The following is a 24956-nucleotide window of genomic DNA, read 5'->3' as shown; positions in this document are numbered from 1 at the left end:
AGTACCTGAAATTCCTATACTGATGAGAGTGTTGATGAGGATGTTGTGATTTACGGTGTCGAAGGCGGCAGAAATATCTAGCATGGCAATGAGGTAGGAGTTACCGGCATCCATTCCTTTGATGATTGTATCTGTAAGGGAGAGGAGTAGGGATTCCGTACTGAGGTGTTTTCGGAAACCGTATTGTGTTGGTAGGAGTATATTGGATTGTTCTAGGTAGTCAGAGAGACGGGAGTTTACAAGTTTCTCAATGACTTTGGAGAGGAAAGGGAGATTGGAGATAGGACGGAGGTTAGATAGATTGGAGGGATCAAGAGAGGGTTTTTTTAGAATGGGTTTGACCACAGCTTGTTTCAGGGAGTTAGGGACCAGGCCGTGTTCCAGGGAGCAGTTCACGATTTTGGAGAGTGTGGTGGCTATTGTTTTAGGAATAGCGAGAAGAAGTTTAGTTGGGATAGTTTCCGAGGGATGGGAGGAAGGTCTCATCTTTTTTAAGATGTTCTCTATTTCTAGAGTTGAGGAGGGTTCAAACGAAGCGAGGATGGTGGGTGTATGTGGGGTGGGGGGGGTTATGCTGTTGGTGTTGGGGGAGGTCTTGGTATTAGGGGTGAACTTGGCAGTGATGTTGGATATTTTGTTCTTAAAGAAGAGGGCAATTTCATTGCATCGGGTCTGTGTGGCGGGGACTTGGGGGTGTAGACATGTTGGGTTTGGTGAGATTTGAGACTAGGGTAAATAGTGCCTTTGGGTTGAATTGGAGGTGGTGAATTTTCTTAGCATAATATTATTTTTTGGTTGTTTGAATGGCGTTTCTATATGTGTGCATGAGTTGGTAATAGATGGTTTTTGTGGCAGGAGAGGGGTGTTTGCGCCAGTGTCTTTCAGCTGCTCTAAGCTGGATTTTTTGGGTTTTGAGCGTATGGGTGTACCAGGGTTTTTTGGATGATTTGGTTTGTGTGATTGTTTTTCGAATGATTGGGCATAAGTTGTTGGCGATTTTTTGGGTAGTTTCTGTCCAGGAGGATATGGCACTATCTGCTGTCTCCAGGTCAATGTGATTTGGGATGTTGGAGCATGCCGTTGCTAGGGTGTCTAGGGGGTAGGTTTTACGAAGTTGGAAGGATTTAGGCTGAGGGGGAGAGGAGATGGATGGGGTTTGTAGAGAGAGGGTTGTATTGATAATGGAGTGGTCAGACCAGGGGACAGGGAGGCATGTGGGGGGGTGGATGATGTTGATGAGTGAGTTAGTGAAAATAAGGTCGAGGATATGACCGGCTTTGTGGGTTGGGGAGTGAATAAGTTGGGTGAGGCCCATTGTGTCTAAGGATGAGATGTAGGCTTCGCATGGTGGGGATTGTGGTGTGGAATCGACATGAAGATTAAAATCGCCAAGGATTATCGTGGGGATGTCGGGGGTGAGAGAGACGGTGAGGAATTCGATGAGGGGGGAGGGGTATTTTTCTAGTAGACCAGGAGGGGTATAGATTAGGCAGATTTGTAGAGATTGCGATTTGAAAAAGCCTACTTCGTATTGATTGGGAATATTGCAGGTTTGTGAGGTGAGCTTGAATTCTCTTTTAGCCATGAGGAGTAGGCCCCCTCCTCTTTTCTTTTTGCGGGGAATAGAGAAAATGTCATAGATTTCAGTAGGGAGTTGGTTAATGAGGGGGGTGTCACAGGGTTTAAACCAGGTTTCAGTTACTGCAAAAATTTCTGGTTTGGAGTCAGTTAAAATATCGTGGAGGAGGTGAGTTTTTTTCTTCAGGGATTGGGCGTTAATGAGTAGGAGAGAAATGAGGGAGAGGGTGAGGGCTTGAGAGTTAGGAGATATGGGGATGGGGGTCAGACACCTTTTTTGAGTGTTGTGTTGGCTGTAGGGGGGAGGAATAGCTTTGAGGGGTATCTGACTAGGTAATTGGGGGGACAGAGGTAGGCGTGTGGAGGCATTTTTGGGTGGGGGGCTAGTAGATGTGTATTGGGGAGAGAGACAGGTTGTGCAATGCGGGCACAATAATGCAGTTGAACAGATTAATGCAATCGGAAACTGGAAAATGGATAACTGGATTTCTGGAAAATGGCCTTTAATACCAGGGATGGGCATTATGAATACCTGCTAATGCCTTTTGGCCTCTGTAATGCCCCTGCAGTATTTCAGCGAATGATCAATGTGATCAATGAGATCTTCCGGGACCTCCTGGACATCAAAGTTGTCACATACCTTGATGACATTCTTGTCTTTTCCAAGGACTTAGCTACCCACCGTGCTGATATTCGTACGGTCCTCCGTCTTTGTGAGAACCATCTGTTTGCCAAGTTAGACAAATGTCTCTATGAACAATCCAGTTTACCCTTCTTAGGGTATATCATTTCACAACGAGAGTTTTCCATGGACCCAGACAAATTTAAAGTAATCCAAGATTGGCGCCAACCAGTGGTCCTTTGGGCTCTTCCGTGATTCCTAGGATTCACAAATTATTACCACCATTTTATCGCTAATTACTCCATCCTGGCGACTCCCCTCACAGCTATGAACCATAAGGGCCGTGATACCCGGACTGGTCCCCTGAGGCCCTTGCTGCTTTTCAACATCTCAAAAATGCCTTCCTCGCTGGATCCTGTATGCGACACCAAGACCCAAACTGCCCCTTCATAGTCAAAGTAGATGCCTCCACTGCTGGGGTGGTCCTGAGCCAGCACTCGACATTGGGAACCTTAACTCCATGTTCCTTTTTCTCCAGCAAGTTCTCTCCCACGGAACAGAATTATAGTATTGGCGATCAAGAGCTACTTGCAATCAAGCTTGCCTTAGAAGAGTCGTGTCCTTGGCTAGAGTGTGCCAACACCAACAATTTTTACTGACCACAAAAACCTTGAACACCTGAGTGATGCCCAGTGCCTTAATGCTCGCCAGGCCCACTGGGCATTATTCTTTTCCAGGTTTAACTTCGAACTCCGGTATCGACCTGCAGAGAACATATGCCATGCCTCACTCCTTTGAACCCACAGATGTTCCCAAAGAGCCTAGCCACATCATTGAACCCTCATATATTCGATTATCAGCAACTTTTCCAGTACCAGCTGGGAAAACCGCCATACCTTGTCAGCTTCGGGAGAGAGTTCTCCGTTGGGCATATGATTCGAAGTTCACCGGTCACCCAGGATGGGCGCAAACTCTTGTTCTTCTCCAGCGATGCTTTATTTATTTATTTATAGGGTTTATATACCGGAGGTTCCTGTATAAAATACATATCACCCCGGTTTAGAAGAAACAAGAACTATCGCTTCATTTAGCGGTTTACATTGAACATTGATTCTTCTGGTGACCCACCATGGTCAGTAATACCAGAGCATATGTCGATTCCTGCAACACATGTGCCCAGCAGAAGCCCCCCAGTTGGTCGGCCCTGGGGCCTTCTTCAGCCACTTTCTGCTCCGAAGGAGCCATGGATGCACCTCTCCATGAATTTTGTTGTGGATTTGCCTCTGTCAGAAGGAAACATGGTAATTTGGGTCATCATCGATAGGTTCTCTAAAATGGCCCATTTTGTTCCACTGCCTGGCCTACCTTCAGCTCCAGAACTGGCAACCCTCTTTTTCCTCCATGTGTTCCGGCTACATAGCCTACCCAAGGACATTACTTCAGACAGAGGTCCCCAGTTCATCACCTGCTATTGGCGCACCCTGTGCTGCAAGTTTGGCATTAACATCAGCCTCACCACAACTTACCACCCAGAGGCCAATGGTCAAGCTGAATGCATGAATTTTTCTTTGCACCTATATTAATGATTGGCAGGACAACTGGGCAGAACTTCTCCCGTGGGTGGAGTTTTCCCACAACTCCCATATCGCTGCTGCTACTGGGGTATCACCATTCACCATTGTCTATGGCAGGCAGCCAAGGCCTCTTGGCATGCATAACACATTCCATGAGTCCCTGCTGAAACTGGTGATTCTCTCCTGGCCATCTCGTAAGGCACCTGAACCATCTCATCTGGTTGATGAATCCAATACTACCTACAAGGTCCGAGAAGTCCTTGACGTCCCCTACAGGGGTCATCAGTGGGAGTACCTCCTCTCATGGGAGGGTTATGGCCCAGAAGAAAACTCTTGGGAGCCAGCATACAACATCCCCATGCTCCCAGATCCCAGCACCACAGCAGATACCTCAGCTCCACAGCATCCCTCCCTGCGTGGTCCGCAGACAAATGTCTCACGCCATGCCCCACCCTAAGCGCACACACATCAGTTCTCCTTTTAAAGGAGCTATGGCAGAAATCCAACCCACGGCCCCGGATGTTGACATCACCGGGTCCCGGTACTTAAGGCTCGGCCCAGCCACTGCTTCTTTGCCTTGGCAACAAGTCTCCACGCTAGTCGTGTACTTAGTTGCTTCTCCTGTGATTCCTCCATGTTCCTGTTTACTGTTTTGTCTGCGTTCCTATTCCTGATCCTGGTATCCGTTCCTGCTCCTGTGTTCTGGGTCTACCCCGCTTGTTGCTACTGCATGACTCCTGTCTCTGACCACTGCTTCGTCTGACCACGCTACAGATTGTTTCCTGGCTCCGACCACTTCTTTGTCTGACCACACTACTGTTTGTCTCCTGGCTCTGACCTCTGCTTCGATGGCTACAATCCTGCTCATCTCCTGTTTCGACCTTTCTGGTTTTGACCCACGCTTGTCTTGTCACTCTTCCTTGCCTGCCACCTGCCCTGACTTCAGCCTACTCTACAATGCTCCTCTTGACTTCGCTCTGGATATGGCCTTTCAGGCTTCAGCCTGTTCTTACTCGGGTGTCTGCCTCCTGTTCTTATTGGCGCCCAGGTCTCCGGGACTCCGCTTCGTCCAGATCAGACCACCAACTTCTACTGCTGCTGACCTCTGGCTAACCTCCTCGTCATCATTGAGAAGACCTCAGACGGAGGCCCACCTAGGTCCAGCCAGCCCCAGTACCCAAAGGATCAACCTGCGGGGAACGAGGGCTGGTATTGGTGAAGCTCCAGCTGGCCTCCATCAGTCAACCTGCTCCGCCTGCCGACATTGGGTTCCCATAGGGCTTGCCTTGCAGATAGCGTCAACCTCACCTCGGCCCAAGGTACACCTCCTGTGCAACATATCTTTTCTAATTTGCCTATATCTTTTTTGAGATGCATTGTCTAGGATTGCAAACAATACTCAAAGTGTGGTCACTCCATGGTGCAATATAGAGACATTTTGACACCATCTGCATTATTCTCTATTCCTTTTCTAATAATTCCTAGCATTCTATTTGCTTTCATGGCCACACACTGAGCAGAGGATTTTAACATATTAATCACAATGACATGTACCTTCTCCTATATGGTGACTCATAATGTGAATTTTGCACATGATCACTCAGATACAGACATGCTCACTCTTTTCTCTCTCCAGAAGATACTAGCTGCAGCAGTTTCCTTTTGGCCCTGGATGACACTTCTTTCTTCACACCAGGGAGTTCCACACTTTGCCACCTCCTTCTCCTCTTTCTTCAGTGGTGGGACCTGATTATTCCTGGTACTGCTTGCTATTTCTGGCTCTGCAGCCGGATAGTGCTCTGCCTCCTGCTCTTTTGGATCTGCATCCCAATGCTTCACCATCTTTTTCTCCTTTTATTGGGGTGGAGCCAATGGTGCTCTGCCCCCTATTCTTTTGGCCCTATCGCCCAAAGTTTTACCTCTTATTGCTTCTTTTTCTTCAGGCTTTGGGGTCAACAATTCTCTTCCTTCTGTTCTTCTATCTCCGTGTTCTGATGCTGCACTGCCTCTTGCTCCTTTTTCTTCAGGCCACAGGGTTGACAATCTCTTCTTTCTGTTCTTCTGACCCTGAGTTTCAACACTGCACTGCCTTTTCTTTCTCTTCTGGCCATCAGGGTCCATACTGCTGTACCATCTGAGTCCTCCCTGCTCCTTCTTTCAGTGGTTGTTTCTTCTTCTTCTCATGCCCAGTACTTTCACTGGCTATTTCTGGGCCTTTGGAGTGGATGCTCTAATGGTGTTCCTAGGGTAGATGTGCCTAAGGCCATGGCCACATTTGCCATAGGCTAGCTACGGCTCATGAAAGACCATTAATATGGTACATCTGGGACATGGCAAGTAGGCAGAGTAGCTCTAAGTCTTCTAAGGTAGAATAAAAGAGGCATGGCTGGTAGGCAGAGCAGCAACAGCAAAACCCCTAAGGTGGCACATCTAGTGCATTGTCGGTAGGCAGAGAGGTTGTAAGACCCCCTAAAATGGTCCATAAGAGGCATGACAGATAGGCAGACCAGAAGCAGCAAGGCTCCAAAGGCTGAATATAAGATACACGGCAGGTCAGCAGTGCAGAAGTAGCAAGACTCCTAAGGTGTCGCAAGCACAAAGGAGCTTTCTTGAGCTATGAGTTCCTCAAGTTCTGATTCAGGGAATCCCAGACAAGATATTCCTTGGAATCAGTTATTTTTGCTTTCATTGACAGAGATGCAATAATGAATGAAGAGGAGTGAGGAGCTGTTTTTGGCTGTTGAACTTCTTCTGCCGCAGTCCATGCCTCTGCCCTGATATTGTCTGCTTTGGATGGCTCTTACACACTTCCTTCTGCTGCGAAACAAGAGGGAGAGGAACAGGCAGTGATGGCACATGCTTTCCAAATTTAAATTATTTTTAACTTTAAGCTATCTCCACTCCTGCCATTCTGTGGCCAAAGAAGTCCCTCTTTAATTTTGGACAGAACTGACTTTTTTCACTTCTATTATGCTGGGTTGCCTCTGGATCACTTCCTGTACCCCTGACAACATCCTCTCCTCTTTCTTTTCTTTAGATAATGAAATTTGTTCAAGTGCACTGCCTTCTGGGGGTTTGGATATTACAAATAAATTTAATTAGTAATATTATTAATGTATCTCTACTCACAGATCATAGTACTATTGACTGTATGGAGAACTCTCTGTCACACACGCATACACGCACACACACACACACATACAAATACACATAAAAACAGTGCTTGTATGCTGCACTATGTGCTCTAGTGTTGATTGACTCCACACACAAAAAAAAACTGATAAACATTTATAGTATCAAAAAGTCTGTCAGCCTGGTATAACTTTTCTCTTCAGTTTCTGAATGTCCATTGCTCAACTCACTGGTGTTCAGCAAGAGGCAAAAATAATCACTGGCAATGTTGCTACTGCCCCCACACTGTTCCCATCCTGACCCTCTCTCAGCACACAGAAAAATAAAAACCATCAGCAATGTACTGCCTTCCTTTCAGAAACACAGAGAAGATCAGAAACATCCAAAAACCAGTGCAAAAGCCAAAGGGCCTGATATTAAAAAGCATTTATATGCATAAAACTAGGTTTTACATGTGTAAATGTGCTTTACTCAAGATAGTTGACTTTTGAAAATTGCTAGAATACAAATACATGCAACTTGAATTGTCCATAGGATTTACACATGAGTGCACTTTACTCGAGTAAATAGCTTTTGAAAATTGGTACGATAGTATGTTACATTTACGTGCATAACTCCTTTTGAAAAGTTCTTTCTGAAATTCTGAGAGAGCTTTTAAGCAGACATCCTTTTCTACCAACTGCTAGAGGGGAACTACAGAGCCTCTTTCACAGGCTCAAAATTTATAGTGGGAGGATGTTAGCATCATTCAATGCAAATAGCCACTATAGACTAGTTAAAAAGAGGCTGCACCGTGAATTGTCCTCTGACTAGTTTCCTTGCCAACCTGCACTGTCTTAGCTGGTTGCTATAGTTACCAGGTTTTTTTTCTCAGCAGTACACAGGTTTAGACTTCAATGGGCCACAAAAATGAATGGAAACATAAATGAATGAGAAAAAGATTATTCGTTTTATTGGAGCCATGAATAAAACAAATATGGACTAATTTGCTTTGTTTTACCCACTTATTTTAAATAATTGCACATCCCTACTTTCCAATACTCTTTTAACACACCGGACAACTAGAATAATGTGATATAAGCTGTCCTTGCCTTTAAAAGATGACATCAACTTATTTTTATTCATAAAGGGGTACATTTTATAACATGCGCACACACGTCCATGTGTGCACCGATTTTATAACATGCACGCATATTATAAAATCCATGGGCAGTGTGCACATACGTGACAGACTTTATAATCAACACGTACATGTGTGGGTGGCGCACGCACAGGGGTCAAATTTTGTAAGATTACGGACAGCGACATAATCGGGCCTCCCCAATTTCCCTCCCAGTCCACTCCAATTATCCCCCAACCTAACCTTCCTTCCCTTTCTCCTCTCTACCCCAACCCCTAACCCCTACCTATCTACCCCTAATATTTTATTTTTTTACTTACTGCTTCTTGGGAGCAGAAGCAATTTACGCGTGCCACCTGGCTGCCAGAGCATGCTTCCCCGGGTCAGCATACAACGCTGCTGTCCTAGCCCGCCCTAACCCTCCCCTTCCTGCCCAGATTACACCCCCTGGCCCACCCCTTTGAAGAGACCTGCCACTTGTGTGTGTACCGGGGTTTACGCACATTGCCGGGCCTTTTTGAAAATTCATGTGGCGCTCGCAAGGCCTTTGAAAATCCAGCCTAAAGTTATTTACAGTGAAAATGAGACTTGTCTTGTAAATCTTTAGAGATTTTTATTCATATGCTATCGCTGAACAAGTTAGCTAGATAAAAATATCCGGCTAACTTGTCTGGGATATTCAGCAGTGTAACCATGCCACAGAATATACCCTGATAACTAAGATTAAACATGATAAAAAAAAAAAGCCTTTAGCAGGATGAGCCTCTTTATTACTAGAACCTTCTGCAATGACTTTGGTTCTCATCCCTTCCTGTTGCCTTTTGCAATATTCCTGGTCTTCTTTTTTTCTCCTTGATTTAAGTTGCCATGCTGGTGGTTTTATATGTGATCACAGTGAACAGAACTTAGTTTGTCATCATTTGTATCTTGCTCATGGTTGGCTACCTTTTGGTTGCTAGGCAGAGCTGGTCAATTCATGCTATCTTTTGTCCACACTTTTTAGATACATGATTGACACACCTGACTCCAAGGGATGCCTGGCTATGTTAGAATGCATTATCAAGTACCGATTGGCCTAGTCTACTGCCATGCCTTATTTGGACATCATGATTTTTTCAGCAATAGTAATTTACAGACGTTGTGCATAGTTGTGTTTGACCTTTTCAACAATGGCTCTTTCCAGACATCATGCTAATAACCACTATGGATCCATAATGTTGTATTTTTGTGAAATTATTACATTCTAAGGAAAAGCTGCTTATAGTCCCTCCTTTGTGGGACTACTGGTTACAGAAGACTCATTCAAAGGCATTTTCTTTTGCTGATCCAAGAATAAGGAATTTGTTGTCTCAAGAATTTGACACTTTAGCTTTTAGAAAAAAGGTTAAGGCAATCCTTTTTAAACTAGCATTTGTATAGTTTTGGAGGTTTTTAAATGATTAAACATGTAAGTATTTATATATAATGTATACATGCAATTTTGTATTATGGGTAATTATGATTGATGCTTTATAATCCTTTTTGGACTATCTTATTGGAAGAATAGCAGAATATAAAAATCTACAAATAAACAGGCCAATCCAATAAACCTACATGGAAAATGGGTACTTAATATTGACCGCCCACTTTCCTAAATGCATGCCTATCCACCTCTCCTGGGCACGTGATCAAATATTTAAATGAGGGGTCACACTATAAAGTAGGCACTAGGGACAAATGTGTGCCTCTAGCACCTCACTGGCAGTGGGAGCCCAGGAGAGGTGGCTGTCAGTAGGTTAGGAAAACGGATGCTCAATTTTCCTAACCTGACTGCCAGCACACTTATATTTAATTTTTTTTTTTACACATTCTCATCCTTTTGTTCCTCTGACTTAATATTGCTACAATATTAAGTTAGAGAAAGTAAAGAAAAGCAGTATTTTCTGCTTGTCTGTATACTTTTTGGGCTGCTCAGAAATGAACATCTGCTCTGGGCAGGCGTTAATTTCTGATAGTAAAAATGTGAGTGTTGGGCAAACATTTTTTTTTTAATTGGGGGACAATAGCTAATAGCCTCATCAACATACATTTGCATGTGATGAGCATTATTAGTTTCATGGGGGGGGGGGGGGGTTGTATGCGCGTTTTGGATGCACTAATTCCCTTAGGGGTAGATTTTCAAAGAGTTACGTGCGTAATATACGTGCGTAACCCCCGAAAACCTACCCATGCGCTCGCCGAACTTATTTAGCATAGGCTCGGCGGCACGCGCAAGCCCCAGGACGCGTGTGTGTCCTGGGTCTTCGAAAAAAGGGTGGTATGGGGGAAGGGCCATGGGCGTGGTGGCAGTCCAGGGGTGGTCCGGGGGCAGGCCCGAGTCCTCCAGCACAGTGACTGTGCCGGGGGATGGCGCACCAGTGCGTGCAAGTTACGCCTGCCAGGGGCAGGCGTAACTCCGTCAAATAAGGTAGGGGGGATTTAGGTAGGGCTGGGGGGTGGGTTAGATAGGGGAAGAGAGGGAAAGGTGGGGGGCATAAAAAAAAAAGTTCCCTCCAAGGCTGCTCCGATTTCGGAGAGGCCTTGGAGGTAATGGGGAAAGCCATCAGGGCTTCCCTTAGGTTCGGCGTGCGCAAGGTGCACAAGTGTGCACCCCCTTGCTCGAGCCGATCCCAGATTTTATAACATGTGCGCAGCAGCACACACATGTTATAAAATCAGGTGTACATTTGTGCGTGCCAGGTAGGGCGCACAAATGTATCCCGCGTGCTCTCCTTTAAAAATCTGGCCCACATAGAATAAGGGGTTGAAGATGTATGTCTAAAACTTGAATCCGACCATAGGTTAAACAGTGTGTATAACTGAGTACATTGTATTGCATCAGTCTGAATATAAACAAATCTAATTTCTAATAACTGACAGTCATTTTAAAGGTTTTAACCAAAATAGCATACTGGGGTAACACCTTTGATTACTGACAATTTTCCCTACAGGGAAAAGTATGCACATTGTGGACAGTGTGCATATTTTTCTCCACATTGTGGGAGGGGGAGAAAGCAATTTTCAAAGGATTTTTCTGCTGGTAAATATCCATTAACCCACAGAAATTCCATTGGAAATTGCTCCATAATCATTTATATCGCAAACAGCTCTTACCCCTAGATTCATCAAAATGCTATAAATTTTACATGACTAATGCTAAGGAAAATGGGTGTGGTTAGGGTAATTTTTGAGTTACCACACTGTGTGCTGTTTTAGTGTTATGCATAGGTATTTTATCACAATGTGTGTTAATTTTATTGTATGAGAGAGAGCGTTCTAAACATTTTGGAATAAGATATCCTATTGGGGATCCTCCTGTGTTTCATTGAATTTGAACTTGAATCACTTACACATTTGTAGCCCCTGAAGCAGTGAACGTGAAACATGATATTGTGTTGGGCTTGATCTACGTTGGATATACTAAAGGGAATGACACTGATTTCTTTATTATCACTTTCAAAAAAAAGGTCTTAAAAATTACAAGGACCAATGATTATATGAGACACAGATGGTTTCTTAAGAACAAATATTGTCATGAAACTTTGGGTGGTATGAGGGTCCTTTAACCAAATTATAGGCTTTGGATGTGAATACTTTATTAATTTTTTGTTCTGCAATACATGTAAATATATTGATGACATTTTTTTGATATGACAAGGTGATGCAGATTGATTACAAAGTTTTTTTTTTAAATGGTTAAATAATTTAGATGTGAATCTTAAGTTTATGAACTTTGATAAAGAATTCCTCTCCTTTTCAGATATGTGCATTGCATTAAAGAAAGGTAGATTCCACACTTATATATATCGTAAACTGACAGATTCTAATAAATTATTAGACTATACTAGTTGCCATAGTAGAGTGCTGAAAAATAGTTTACCATGTTCACAATTATTGAGGTTACTTAGACTGTGTACTAAAGTTGTGACTTTTGAACAAAGAGCAATAGAAATGAAAAAAAGGTTCTTGAATAAGAATTACCCTGAAAAATATATTGATGAAGGTTTTAAGCATGCAGCAGAACAAAATAGTAGGGATGTGAATCGTTTTTTGACGATTTAAAATATTGTCCGATATATTTTAAATCATCAAAAATCGTTAGAGGCGATATATAATAGGAATTCCCCCGATTTATCGTCAAAAATCGTAAATCGGGGGAAGGGGGAGGGGAAGGGGGAGGGCGGGAAAACCGGCACACTAAAACAACCCTAAAACCCACCCCGACCCTTTAAAATAAATCCCCCACCCCCCGAACCCCCCCAAAATGTCTTAAATTACCTGGGGTCCAGTGGGGGGGGGGGGTCCCGGTGTGATCTTCCACTCTCGGGCCACAGGTGCGTTGATAGAAATGGCGCCGGCACTAGACAGGGCAAAGGTAGCGCCGGCGCCATTTTGGTTCCTGTCCCCCGATGTCACGAGCGTAGGAGATCGCTCCCGGACCCCCGCTGGACCCCCAGGGACTTTTGGCCAGCTTGGGGGGGCCTCCTGATCCCCACAAGACTTGCCAAAAGTCCAGCGGGGGTCCGGGAACGACCTCCTGCACTCGAATCGTGTTGCCGTATTGCAAAATGGCGCCGGCCATACGGCCATACGGCCGGCGCCATTTTGCAATACGGCAATATGGTCATACGGCCGGTGCCATTTTGCAATACGGCCCAAGTAGGGAAGTTCCCTACGAGGCCGCTCCGATTTCAGAGCGGTCTGGGAGGGAACGGGGGAAGGCAGCGCGGCTCGGTGCATGCAAGGTACACAATTGATCACCCCCTTGTGCGTGCCGATCCACGATTTTATAACATATATGCACCTGCACGCGCATGTTATAAAATCGTGAGTACATGTGTGCGTGCCTTGTAGCGTGCGCACATGTACACCCGTGCGCACATTTTAAAATCTACCCCTATGTATATTATTAATATCATTTAGGCATCTGAATATATCATATACCATCCCTGTCTCCTCTCTCCTTTAGGTTAAATATAGTTAGGTCCTTAATTCTCATTTCATATGGCTTTTGGTACCGATTCCGCACCATTTTGGTAGTTTTTCACTGGACTGCCTATGGACCATCTGTATTCTTTCAAAAGTATGGCTTCCAGAACCATAATATTCTAGGACCTATGAGAGGTCTTACTATTGATCCTTGCAAAATCATGATCTTACCTGCTGTAGTTTATGCTGATGTCTCTCCTTGTGCACACCTGGCATTGAAAATCCTCCATTATGTAAGTCGAGAGGATAGAACCTGACTCCAGCAGCTTCACGGCTGCCAATAATTTACTTGATCATCAGGAAATATTTCTTCAGTGATTGGAGAAAGAAGATTTAGCTGTTGTACATAAAATTAAGATCAGTAAGTGGTTACCAGATTTCACTTAAGCTTGTTAACTAGCTTATAGTTACTTATGTCAGATGTATAATTGTGGTAAGTCAGAGCCCTCTCCTTGTGTGAATAACAAGCTGCAACAGAAAAGTTGGCAGAGTCCTCCTAGATATTGCTTATAACAGACAGAAAATCAGCATTTTGAACAGACAGAGAAAGGTTAATGGGCTCTAGTTAGTTTATTTTATTCATTTCATTTATTTATTTGATGTGTATTCCGAATTTTTCAGGCACTTTAAAGAGGATTGCATTCAGGTATTAGAGCACAGAGGCATGGGAAATGGAGGGTGGAGCTCCCTGTGGGCAAACACTCATTTGAATTATAAAAAGACAACCCCAGGAGTGAAGCAAATGATACAAGACATTACATTTCCCAAAGAGCCAAAAGAAATCAAGATCCAGTGGGGCTCTGAGGGTGGAGTACCTGAGAAATGGGTGGGTGGAGACTGACTTCACCAAGGATACAGGTGAGGAAATCAGTCTATGAAGATAGATTCAGGGGGAGGAGTGTTTCCCTAGGGAGAAGAGACTGAATTGAAACAGCCTAAAGAAATGGAAGAGAGGAAGTCAGAAATTCCAGTGGAGCCTGAGCTGTAGGACATGGAGATAAATTAAGGCCGGTACAATTGTGTTTTCCTTCTGATTGGCAATTAGAAATGCTGCTTGCCACAGTCTAAACTGATACTCTTTGAACTACCTTTTGTTTTGTTTTCTGTGGCAGCTACAGTTACTAACCTGTAATTGCTGTATAAAATTAAACCATTTCAATGTCCAGCCTTCCAACCACTTGTTCAGGCAGATACAGAACTATTTTTCCTCGGCTGGGGGAATGGGTAGCAAAGAAATATTGTGAATATAGTCTGAACTTTTGTTTATTTAGCAGCACGTAGGATACAAATCTATTCAAACCACCAAGAATGGGTTTGCTTGGGAGGAGATTCTAAAGGACAACTGTGCTGTGAAAATTTGTCCTGCAGAAGAAAACAGGTGGCTGACTCTAAAGGCCTTACCAAGGGGACTTTTGACAATAATACAGTAAAGCTGCTGCAAGGTTTATCTAAAAGTTTAGTACCACAGCTGACTGTAACTGTTTAATGAGATAACAGAAGAATTCTAAATTATAGCTTCACATATTGAAAGCAATTAAATACTATTGTTTTGAAAAAGGTAAAACGTGACTATTTTGTAGTTCATCTTTATTCAGCTAATGCAAATGTCTTTGCAATAAAAACTTTGAGTGAAAAAAAAGAGAAAGCAATGTGCTATAGATATGCTCTAAATGAATTCCAAAATTTGAGACTGAAGAATAATACACACATTATCATTTTGCATGTAAATACCGATTACAAAGATTTGTTTTTGCCCTCCGTGACCATTGGTTTAATTGCAATACTGAAAATTCATAAGCATGGCTTTTGGAAAACACATCAATATAGGCCCTAAGGAATATGATTTTGCCATACACAAGACAGCTTATCTTGGAAAGCCTTAGCAAATATATTCATTTGCAAATACAGGGCACATTTTACAATAATTATCAGTCTTTTTTTTAATGGAAGGTGACTTCCTTGAGACTTTTCTGTCCTCATAATGGGCTTCCATCCAGTCATTATAATAATAGATTTCCAAGAGATGAGCTGGAATATTCAGTGGAGCTTGCATACTTGTAATCAATCTATAATGATCAACCGACTTAAGAGCCTCTTTCATTTACTACAAAAAGAACAGAGCAGTAAAGAATAAACCATACTTTTATATTAATCACATATAAATCGTTACTATGGCTCAGAAATGGGAAATACTTGTAAATCATCTTTCATAGGATTCTTTTTTCTTTCTTATACAGAAATCTTTTTTTTTTTTTTTTTTTAGGACTGAAGTACATTAAGCTCAGAAGGATACTGTGTGTTGCCTGCCATTTTTAACACACACAAGTAACCCTGCTTTAATATAGATTTACTAAATTAATTAGATGCAGAATTTGGCAACATTAATGGTTGCATTAAATTGAAAATAGTCATTTTATTATTGGTATTCTCTGCAGCTTCCATGAAATTGCCTCAGAAAAATATGGTTAGTACTGGCTGCAGGGAAACCAACATGGAAAGGACAGAGTACACCAAATTGGCTTTCTTGGCTCCCCGTTTCCTTAATTCAAAGACCCCATTCTTATAAATCCCCAAAGGTTCCAGAATTCTCTCAAACCACAGAGCATACCCCCTTATGAACCACAGAAGCAGCAGGAATATAAAAGCAGCATGCATCTTTCCTCCAGCTGCTCTGATCCAAAACTGAATTGCAGCCTTGCCACCTTTATACTATGAAATGCATATGCAATTGTGCTATAAAAAAAAGTTCACAAAAATGGAAAATGTATAACGTATATATCACGCACTCTAATATTACATATCATATATAGCGACATATAAATTCATTAGAAAAAATTTTTTATTGTTGTATACAAAACATTTTATCGAAAATCTTCAGAAAACATTTAATTACTATTCATAGTTGGATACATATAGTAAAAAACAAATATTCACCATAAAAACACATTCATACACTCAAACATACCATTAAAAATTATTCTTTTTAGAGAATCTGTATAATACAATTGTTCCACTCCCTCTTTACACTATTGTATTTTATTTCTTCCGTTGTTCAAATTCACATAATCATACTCCCAACATGTTTCGCCGTGCAATCGGCTTCTTCAGGGGAGCATAATACACAGATCTTCAAAGGTTTCCTCCACAAAATCACCCAAGTGTATCCACATTATGAAAAATATTTCAATAAAAATTTGTCATAATTTTCAGAAATTTTTAATTACAAAGGTGCATTCAATATTCAATCAGCACCAATTTACTAACCTCAAAATTCACAGTATCCTATTCTTGCCACATACCAACAAATCAAGGGCCTCATTTTCTAAAGTATCGCAGGCCTGCGATACTTTAGGGAATGAGGGGCGGGGGGCCAAAACGGGGGGCGGGCTTGAGCTAGCCAGCAGCGATCGCACCGTCGCGGTGCAATCGCTGCTGGTTTCACACCCAATAGCCACACCATAGAAGGTGTGGCTATTGGGTGCGAACTTGGACGCGAAAAGGGCCTTACCTTTTCGTCGTCCGTGGCGTCTTCGCGGAGTCGGCCCTGGTGACGCCCCGACTCCTCCTCTTCCGGGGCCGACTGCTATACTCATCCTGTTGTTTTCCTGATCCTGGATTGAAGGTTTAGGCTAATGGTTAGACAAGTAAGGAATATCTGGATGTATGTACATTTTGGGGTCCTTGACATGGGGAAGTGATAGTGGGAGTTGACATCTTTTCAGGGAGCAGTGGTTGATGGAGACATAATCTTTAGGTAAGGGGCAGGGCTTTCATTTCCAGAGGTTTTTCAGGTGTGAGGAGATTGACTTCAGGGGACTGGAGGGTCAGATCTGTGTCTGTGGTTCCACCCTCTCCTAACCTCTTGCTAGTGCTATAACCCATTTGATAACCTAGTACTTAGTAGGGATGTGAATCGTGTCCTCGATCGTCTTAACGATCGATTTCGGCTGGGAGGGGGAGGGAATCGTATTGTTGCCGTTTGGGGGGGTAAAATATCGTGAAAAATCGTGAAAATCGTGAAAAATCTAAAAATCTAAAAATCGCAAAACCGGCACATTAAAACCCCCTAAAACCCACCCCCAACCCTTTAAATTAAATCCCCCACCCTCCCGAACCCCCCCCAAATGAGTTAAATAACCTGCGGGTCCAGCGGCGGTCCGGAACGGCAGTGGTCCGGAACGGGCTCCTGCTCCTGAATCTTGTTGTCTTCAGCCGGCGCCATTTTCCAAAATGGCGCCAAAAAATGGCGGCGGCCATAGACGAACACGATTGGACGGCAGGAGGTCCTTCCGGACCCCCGCTGGACTTTTGGCAAGTCTCGTGGGGGTCAGGAGGCCCCCCACAAGCTGGCCAAAAGTTCCTGGAGGTCCAGCGGGGGTCAGGGAGCGATTTCCCGCCGCGAATCGTTTTCGTACGGAAAATGGCGCCGGCAGGAGATCGACTGCAGGAGGTTGTTCAGCGAGGGTTCCGGCGCCTCGCTGAACAACCTCCTGCAGTTGATCTCCTGCCGGCGCCATTTTCCGTACGAAAACGATTCGCGGCGGGAAATCGCTCCCTGACCCCCGCTGGACCTCCAGGAACTTTTGGCCAGCTTGTGGGGGGCCTCCTGACCCCCACGAGACTTGCCAAAAGTCCAGCGGGGGTCCGGAAGGACCTCCTGCCGTCCAATCGTGTTCGTCTATGGCCGCCGCCATTTTTCGGCGCCATTTTGGAAAATGGCGCCGGCTGAAGACAACAAGATTCAGGAGCAGGAGCCCGTTCCGGACCGCTGCCGTTCCGGACCGCCGCTGGACCCGCAGGTTATTTAACTCATTTGGGGGGGGTTCGGGAGGGTGGGGGATTTAATTTAAAGGGTCGGGGGTGGGTTTTAGGGGGTTTTAGTGTGCCGGCTCACGATTCTAACGATTTATAACGATAAATCGTTAGAATCTCTATTGTATTGTGTTCCATAACGGTTTAAGACGATATTAAAATTATCGGACGATAATTTTAATCGTCCTAAAACGATTCACATCCCTAGTACTTAGAATGTATATTTAAATAATGGGAACAGCATTAATTCTACTAACTGTACATCCTGCATCATGGTCAGATATGGTGTAGTTAAACTGCTAGCACAGCTGATGGGTTACAGCACTAGCAAAATTCTTTGAAGCTGTGGACAAGCATGTGGATAAAGGTGAGTCAGTTGGAATATCAGATGGCTTTTCATACCATTCAGCATGAGAGACCACTCAGGGAACTAAAAAGTCATGGAATAAGAATATAAGAACATGTCATACTGAGTCAGACAAAAGGTCCATCAAGCCCAGTATCCTGTTTCAAACAGTGGCCAATCCAGGTCACAAATACCTGGCAGGAACACAAAATGGTGACAGATTCCATGCTGCTTACCCAAGGATAAGCAGTGGACTTTTCCAAGTCCACCCTAATAATAATTTATAGAATTTTCATCCAGGAACTTCTCCAAACCTTTTTTTTTTTTAACACATCTACACTAACAGCTTTTGCCATTGAAATAGTTACAATGCTTTAGATCCATTTCAATAAAGAATTTCAAAGTGAAATAAATTGCTGGTTTAAACTACTGCACCATGAGGTCCCAGAAACAGTGTGAGTTGTCTGGTGCAAGATAAAGATGGACAAATGTTTCATTACTTCCCTTGTGTGGCAGTAAACATAATCTCCCTCAGGATGTTTTCAAGATTAAATTAGGGATCCCAGAACAGTTAAGAATGCAAATGTCTGCAAATGTTTATAGTAACATCCTGGAAAGGAATTGTATTAAGCATGGCAAGTTCTATGTGTTGTTAAGTCAGTCCCTTTGAATAGCATCTGACTTCCTTATGCGCACAAGTACATAAAATAAAGCTTTCAATTGATAAGAACATACAATCTTTGGAGTTTGTTGTGCTCTTGTTAAATATTTTTCATAGCAGATGGTGCATGGCTCGGGAATCGAAGGAAGGACCATGCCAGCTGACCAGGAAAAGTATAGCTCCACTGGGCGAGTGCCCTTCTCTCAATTTGAAGGGAATATAGGAAAGGATCCCTGAAGGTATTTGTTTTGTTTAATCTCTTTGTCTTTTTGTGCTGTACAACTTATATTGTGCTGGCATTGAGACCTTCACGGGAAATGATATTTATTATTTTTTGTAATATAATATGGAGACTTGTATGTTCTTTTGAATTGTAAGTAATTTAAGTTTGCAAGGTTAAGCCCAGGGAGCAGGATTCCCAGTAAGAAATTCAGGGAGTTGGACTCCTGGGAAAATACCAGGCCCGGTGGATTACAGGGAGGTGAAATCCCTGGGGATACACCCTATGTAAATAGGCTGGGTCAGTCTAGGTAAATAGACTGGGATAAGTATGGGAAAGTGCACCCCTGCTTATGTGAGGTCAGAAATAGGAATCCATAATCCATTCCTGCCTGGGGAGGTCCCAGATGTTGAGAATGTGTCTGTGATTTGGAAGGGAGTGTGTGTTGCTAAGTATGGGGGTCCTACCTGGAATTATAGGCTAGAAACAGTACGATATATGTTTGAATGGCGTCATGCCATTAAGGGAAGATTTGCAGCTGAAGGTACTGTCGAAAAGTTGTGTCCATTAAGAGTTTTTACGGTTAAAAGGTCCCTGTACAATCTCTGCATTAGTTACAGCTCCTGCATACAGGGGAAAGGTGTCTATTATGGTGCTGGATATCTTAGATGACCTCGCATAACAAACTAATTTATACCCCAAAGCTGCTAACCCAAGCTAAGGGTCCCATAGAGTTTCCCTCTGCCCATGATGACTATACTCCCAGCTCTGAGAGGTTTGACTGTCCAGGAGCTGCTGTTAGCCCTAGCTCAGTGCCATCCATATACATATCAATGAGTAAAGTGTTGTGCCATTAAACAAACTAATGATTGAAATGTAAAGTAAAATATCTTGATCTATTAGAAGCTCTAGAGCTACTTCTGTGGTAAGAAAACATGTTTACTGTCTGCTTTTATTTTGGATACTGTCTATCGGCATTAAAAACATAAGAACATAAGAAATTGCCATACTGGGTCACACCAAGGGTCCATCAAGCCCAGCATTCTGTTTCCAACAGTGGCCAATCCAGGCTTCAAGTACCTGGCAAATACCCAAAAACTAAGTATATCCCACGCTACTGATGCTAGCAATAGCCGTGGCATTCCCGCTTTCTGATCTGCACTATAGGATTGTGAGGAATGTTTGTGTAAAATGTGCTCATCTGAAACAGTTTTCATATGACAATTAGCTTTGCAAAGGCTATGAGTATTAATTTGTTATCAGAAAATGATATATTGCTCTTATATTCTTCCTTGTTTCTAATTAAAAAGGGATTATCTACAGTGCAAGGTAGGTATTATCATTGTAATGTTGTGCTTTGAGAATGTTCAAAAATCATTCTGAGGGTCTGTTTGACTTTTCATTCCCATGCTACTTTGCTGCCAGAAGTAATTGACTTAGAAACCCCTGACCATGACTGTTCATTGTTCAATGGTAATGGAGTATGAACTACAGCCTAGGGAAGGTTTAAAAGATGTCCCTCTTTCTAATGCTGATGAGGTTTATTTTGTAGATAGTTCCACTCTCCATGATGGCACAGGTTCACTGAAGGTTGGATATGCTGTATGCACCCAGTGGGAAGTAGTGGAAGCTGGATCTCTTACTAATGCTCAATCAGCACAAACAATAGAATTGGTAGCCCTTACTAGGGCTTGTTTAAGGGGGAAAGACTTACGCTTCACTGTCTATGTAGACTCAATATGCTTTTGGGGTTACTCATGAATATGGTGCACTTTGGAGAATGAGGGGATTTCTAACTGCCTCAGGAGAAGTAGTTAAGAATGGATTAATTGTTAAAGATTTGCTTGATGCAATTCAGCTTCCTTCTGAACTGGCAATAGTCAAATGTGCTGGGCACAGCAAAGAAGACTCAGATTTAATCAGGGGTAACAACCTGGCATATCAGGCAGCTAAGCGTATGGCCTTGATGAATTATACTGTGGAGGTCACAATGAATGAAAAAATGAAGATTATGGGACTAATGCAACAAGAAATTAAGCCTTTTAATCATATCGCGTTGGATATTTATTTATTTATTTGTTTGTTTATTTATTTATGCTTTTTATATGCCATTGTTGCAGAAGCAGATCACAACGGTTTACATATATAGCAATGAATTATATTTTAGAAAGATAGTAAATTTCAAACTGCATTAATATAAAAGTATGAAAAGGATATGAAAATAATGGAATTATTAATTACTAAAACAATGGAGAATAATTCCAAGAAATTATTTAAACTGAAAGTTTAAGAAAGTATACAAGTCAAACAACAGTAAATGTGAAAACAGTCTTTTTACTAAGTATATTTGAATAGTTTCAGGTGAGTTCATAGGCTTTTTTGATGAGCCATGTCTTTAGGTCTTGTTTGAATTTATTTTTTTTCAGTTGTTGGTGGGCCCGCGGCGCATGCAAAGGGCCCATGGCTTACTTGGGGCTGTGGGCCAAAGACGGGCGGTATTTCCCCAGCGCGGTGGCGCTGGCCGATGGGCTCGGGGTGCTCCAGCGCCCTGAGGGTGGCGTGGGCAGACATCACCGCCGTGCATGGGGGGGTGTTCCTGTGGGCCGGTGTCATCGGGGACAGCCACGGCCAACCCTGATGACGTCGGCCCTGGTATTTAATTCACGAGTCGTGCCGCAACCGGCCTCTTTCACCTCTCCCAGGGAACCAGCAGGCACGGCTGCGGCACGGCTCGCATCACTGACCACGTGGAAAAATTGCACGCAGAGGCGGCCATTTTCTTAAGTACCTTAAAAATTCATATTTATTTATTTATTTATTTATTTAACAGCTTTTAATATACCGGTGTTCGTGCAAGCACATCACGCCGGTTTACAATAAACTTGAGAAAGGAGGAAATTACAAAAAACAGGGAGAGGGGGAATGGAGCAGGAGCGAAAAAAGGGGTGGGGAGAGGGGGGGAGAGAGGTAAAGGAGGAAAGACAGTAGCTGAAAAAGGTACAAGGAACGTATCAGTATTTACAGGATAGGTTGCTTAACGAGGTTAGAACATGGTTGATTATTACAGCGGTTAATGAAGGATAAATAGATTATATAATGATATATATTAAAGCTTAATTAACTTAAAAGGTTCTTCTGTGGCTCACCATGCAGCGCAGCTACGGCTATGTGGCTTTCAAGTATGAGCCCAGCTTGAGTACAAGCAATTTAATTAGAAAAATAATTTGAACTCCCCAACACTCTGGAAGAAGCTCACAGCCATGTGGAACTGGAAAACATAGTCCACAAGGTGAAAATTTAAAAAGAAAAATTTGAGCTAGGACTCTAGGACTTCCGACCTTGGACTGAATTCCAGTGATTCCATCATCTTCACAAGGGTCCACCTAAGACCAGCCGGCCCCACGCACCCAAAGGCTCAACCTGCATGAAACTGGGTTGGTATTGGTGAAGCTCCAGCTGGCCCTTGCATCAGTTTAGCCTTTCCTCCCGACGGTGGGGACTTGAGGGGGTTCACCCTCTCAGGTAGTGCCAACTCCCCCTCGGGCAAGGGGTCCACATTCTCCTCCGTCAACACTACAACTATGCACTGAGTGAAAAAGAAATTTCACTCATTAAATGATTATTACCCACAAATACATTACAAAACACCAGAGCTTGGTATTTATCATTTTATTTCACCATTTGGTTGTCAGGTTTTAGCTATAGGGGGATCTACAACCGAGGTATGAGTTCTTTATAGTTTACATTTCCCTTTATGACTGTTGATATTCAATAAAAAATGAATTTCTTCAAATGTTTAATTTCTAGAGATGAAATATATTTGGGATTAAATTAAGTTCTCTATGAACAGTCAATAAAAAACATCAATAGATAAAAATGATTTAAGAAATGTGAAGTTTTAATGTTTGAAGAATACCTACCGTGCAGTCCTCATTTAACTTTCTCTTAAATGAGTCTGAAATGTGTTTTCTTTTGTGCTTCAAAGGCATTTGATGAGAACTGAGATCATTTGTAAAAAAAAGTATTTCAAATTCAACAGGAAATGTACTTTCAACTCTCTTGAGAGAAGACTGAACAAGAACTGTGCTTACAGTATATTCATTTTCAACTTAAAGATTTACTCTATGAGAAGAAATAAGTATGCTTGTATATTTTAACTTCTAAAATACCATAACCTAAGTCAATAAGTACAACGAGTTGAGGATAAAATTATGGCAATTATGAAAGTAAATTGAAAGCAAATCTAGATATTAGGAAATGATTTATGCATGATCTTTTGAGTTCTGTATACGACATCAGAAACTATCAAGGTATTTGGGTTTTCTTAAAGAAAAGCTGTTAGAAAAGTATCTCTTTGAAATGTATTAAAGAGAGAAAAATATATTTTGCATGGCTACAAATATAGAACTTCAAAGCATGCAGGAGGAAGAGCCACCCTAGATTAATGTTTTTTCAAACACCGGCTCACATACTGGCACTGATACATGGCAGCAGTTCAGGAATTGAGATATTCCATTTATCATGCTGCTCTGCTCATCCTCTGGGGCTCTTCCAGTCTCAATAGGTTGCTGGACCCAAGGCAGCATGAATTCACCAGGAAAAAGGTCCTGTCGGACAATCTGATTGATTTTTTTTGATTGAATGACTAAAAAATGGAATTAAGGAAGAGCTCTTGATGTGCTTGTAACCCTTTGTTGGGGGGGGGGGGGTTGTTGGTTCCCCTAGGGCCATAAAAGTATTTGATGGGGTGGCTTCTGCCACCCTTTCCCTTCTTCCTGCACCTCCCAGGGAGTGAGCTTTTTCTGTGAGAGAAGAGGAAATCCTCTGTGGCTCAGGTGATGAAGTGACTGTCTCCTGAGTGTGTGTGTATCTTTCTTGTGAGGTGCTCTCTTCAAGGACAGATAGGCGGGACTCAGACTGGATGTTCAAATCAAATTTACTGATTATTTCCAAAAGATCATACACTATCCCACAAATATTCAAGAAATGAAACTGTACAGTTGACTATTTTCATAGTTTCTCTGCTGGGGTGCTTGTGTCCATCTCTCCAGCTCCTGGGAGGGAGCTTGCCAGTGTCTACTCATCTATGCAAACAGCCCAGTAGATTGGGGGTGGGGGAAGGAGCCCCACAGCATAACAGATTCTACATGAGTCCAAAGTTCAGTCTAATGTCCACAATCTGTGTCCTGATCCTTTTGGAGCGGAGATTCGATTGGGGACTTTCCTCTGTTGCCTCAGGCACAAAACTAGATTGTAAGCCCTGTGGGGATAGGGTGATACTTATATTACCTGAATGTAATCTGCTTTGAAGTAAAATTTGAAGTGCCAAAAAGTGGAATATAAAAATCTAAATTAAAAAAAAAGGCTTGAAGGTACAAGCTTGATGGACCTCTCTGGGAGAGAATCCAGATGTTCCAGTTCAGCTCACAGCTCTCTATCTCCTTCACCACACTGTGCAGAGGGGCAGGAAAAGCCTCCACATGAACAAAAAGGGGAAAAATCCAAAAGTCTCTATCCAAAATGTCTCACACTGGGTAGTGATGTCACTGGTCTTGCTTCCTGTAGGGAGTAGAGGAGTTGCTCACAGGTCTCCAGCCCCCTGCTCTCAGGATTGGTCCTTTCCAAAGCACAGGGTGATCCCCAGAACAAGACAAAAGCTATACCAAAAGCTGACCAAAAATGTACAAAACTTCTCTCTACAAAAGGGAGGCAGACCCTCTTATAATGGGAGTGCACTGAGGGAAGGGATCTTCCTCTGAAAACAAAAAAGCACCACGCTGGGCTAGTGGGCCCAACTCAACAGGGATAAATGAAAAACAAAGTTCCTTACTCCTCAAAACCTAACTCAAACTGGAACTCCACACTCTACCTCTAACTCGACCTT

The sequence above is a fragment of the Rhinatrema bivittatum genome, chromosome 2, assembly GCF_901001135.1.
Source record: "Rhinatrema bivittatum chromosome 2, aRhiBiv1.1, whole genome shotgun sequence".
Lineage (NCBI taxonomy): Eukaryota > Metazoa > Chordata > Amphibia > Gymnophiona > Rhinatrematidae > Rhinatrema > Rhinatrema bivittatum.
This window is presented reverse-complemented; position numbering follows the sequence as displayed.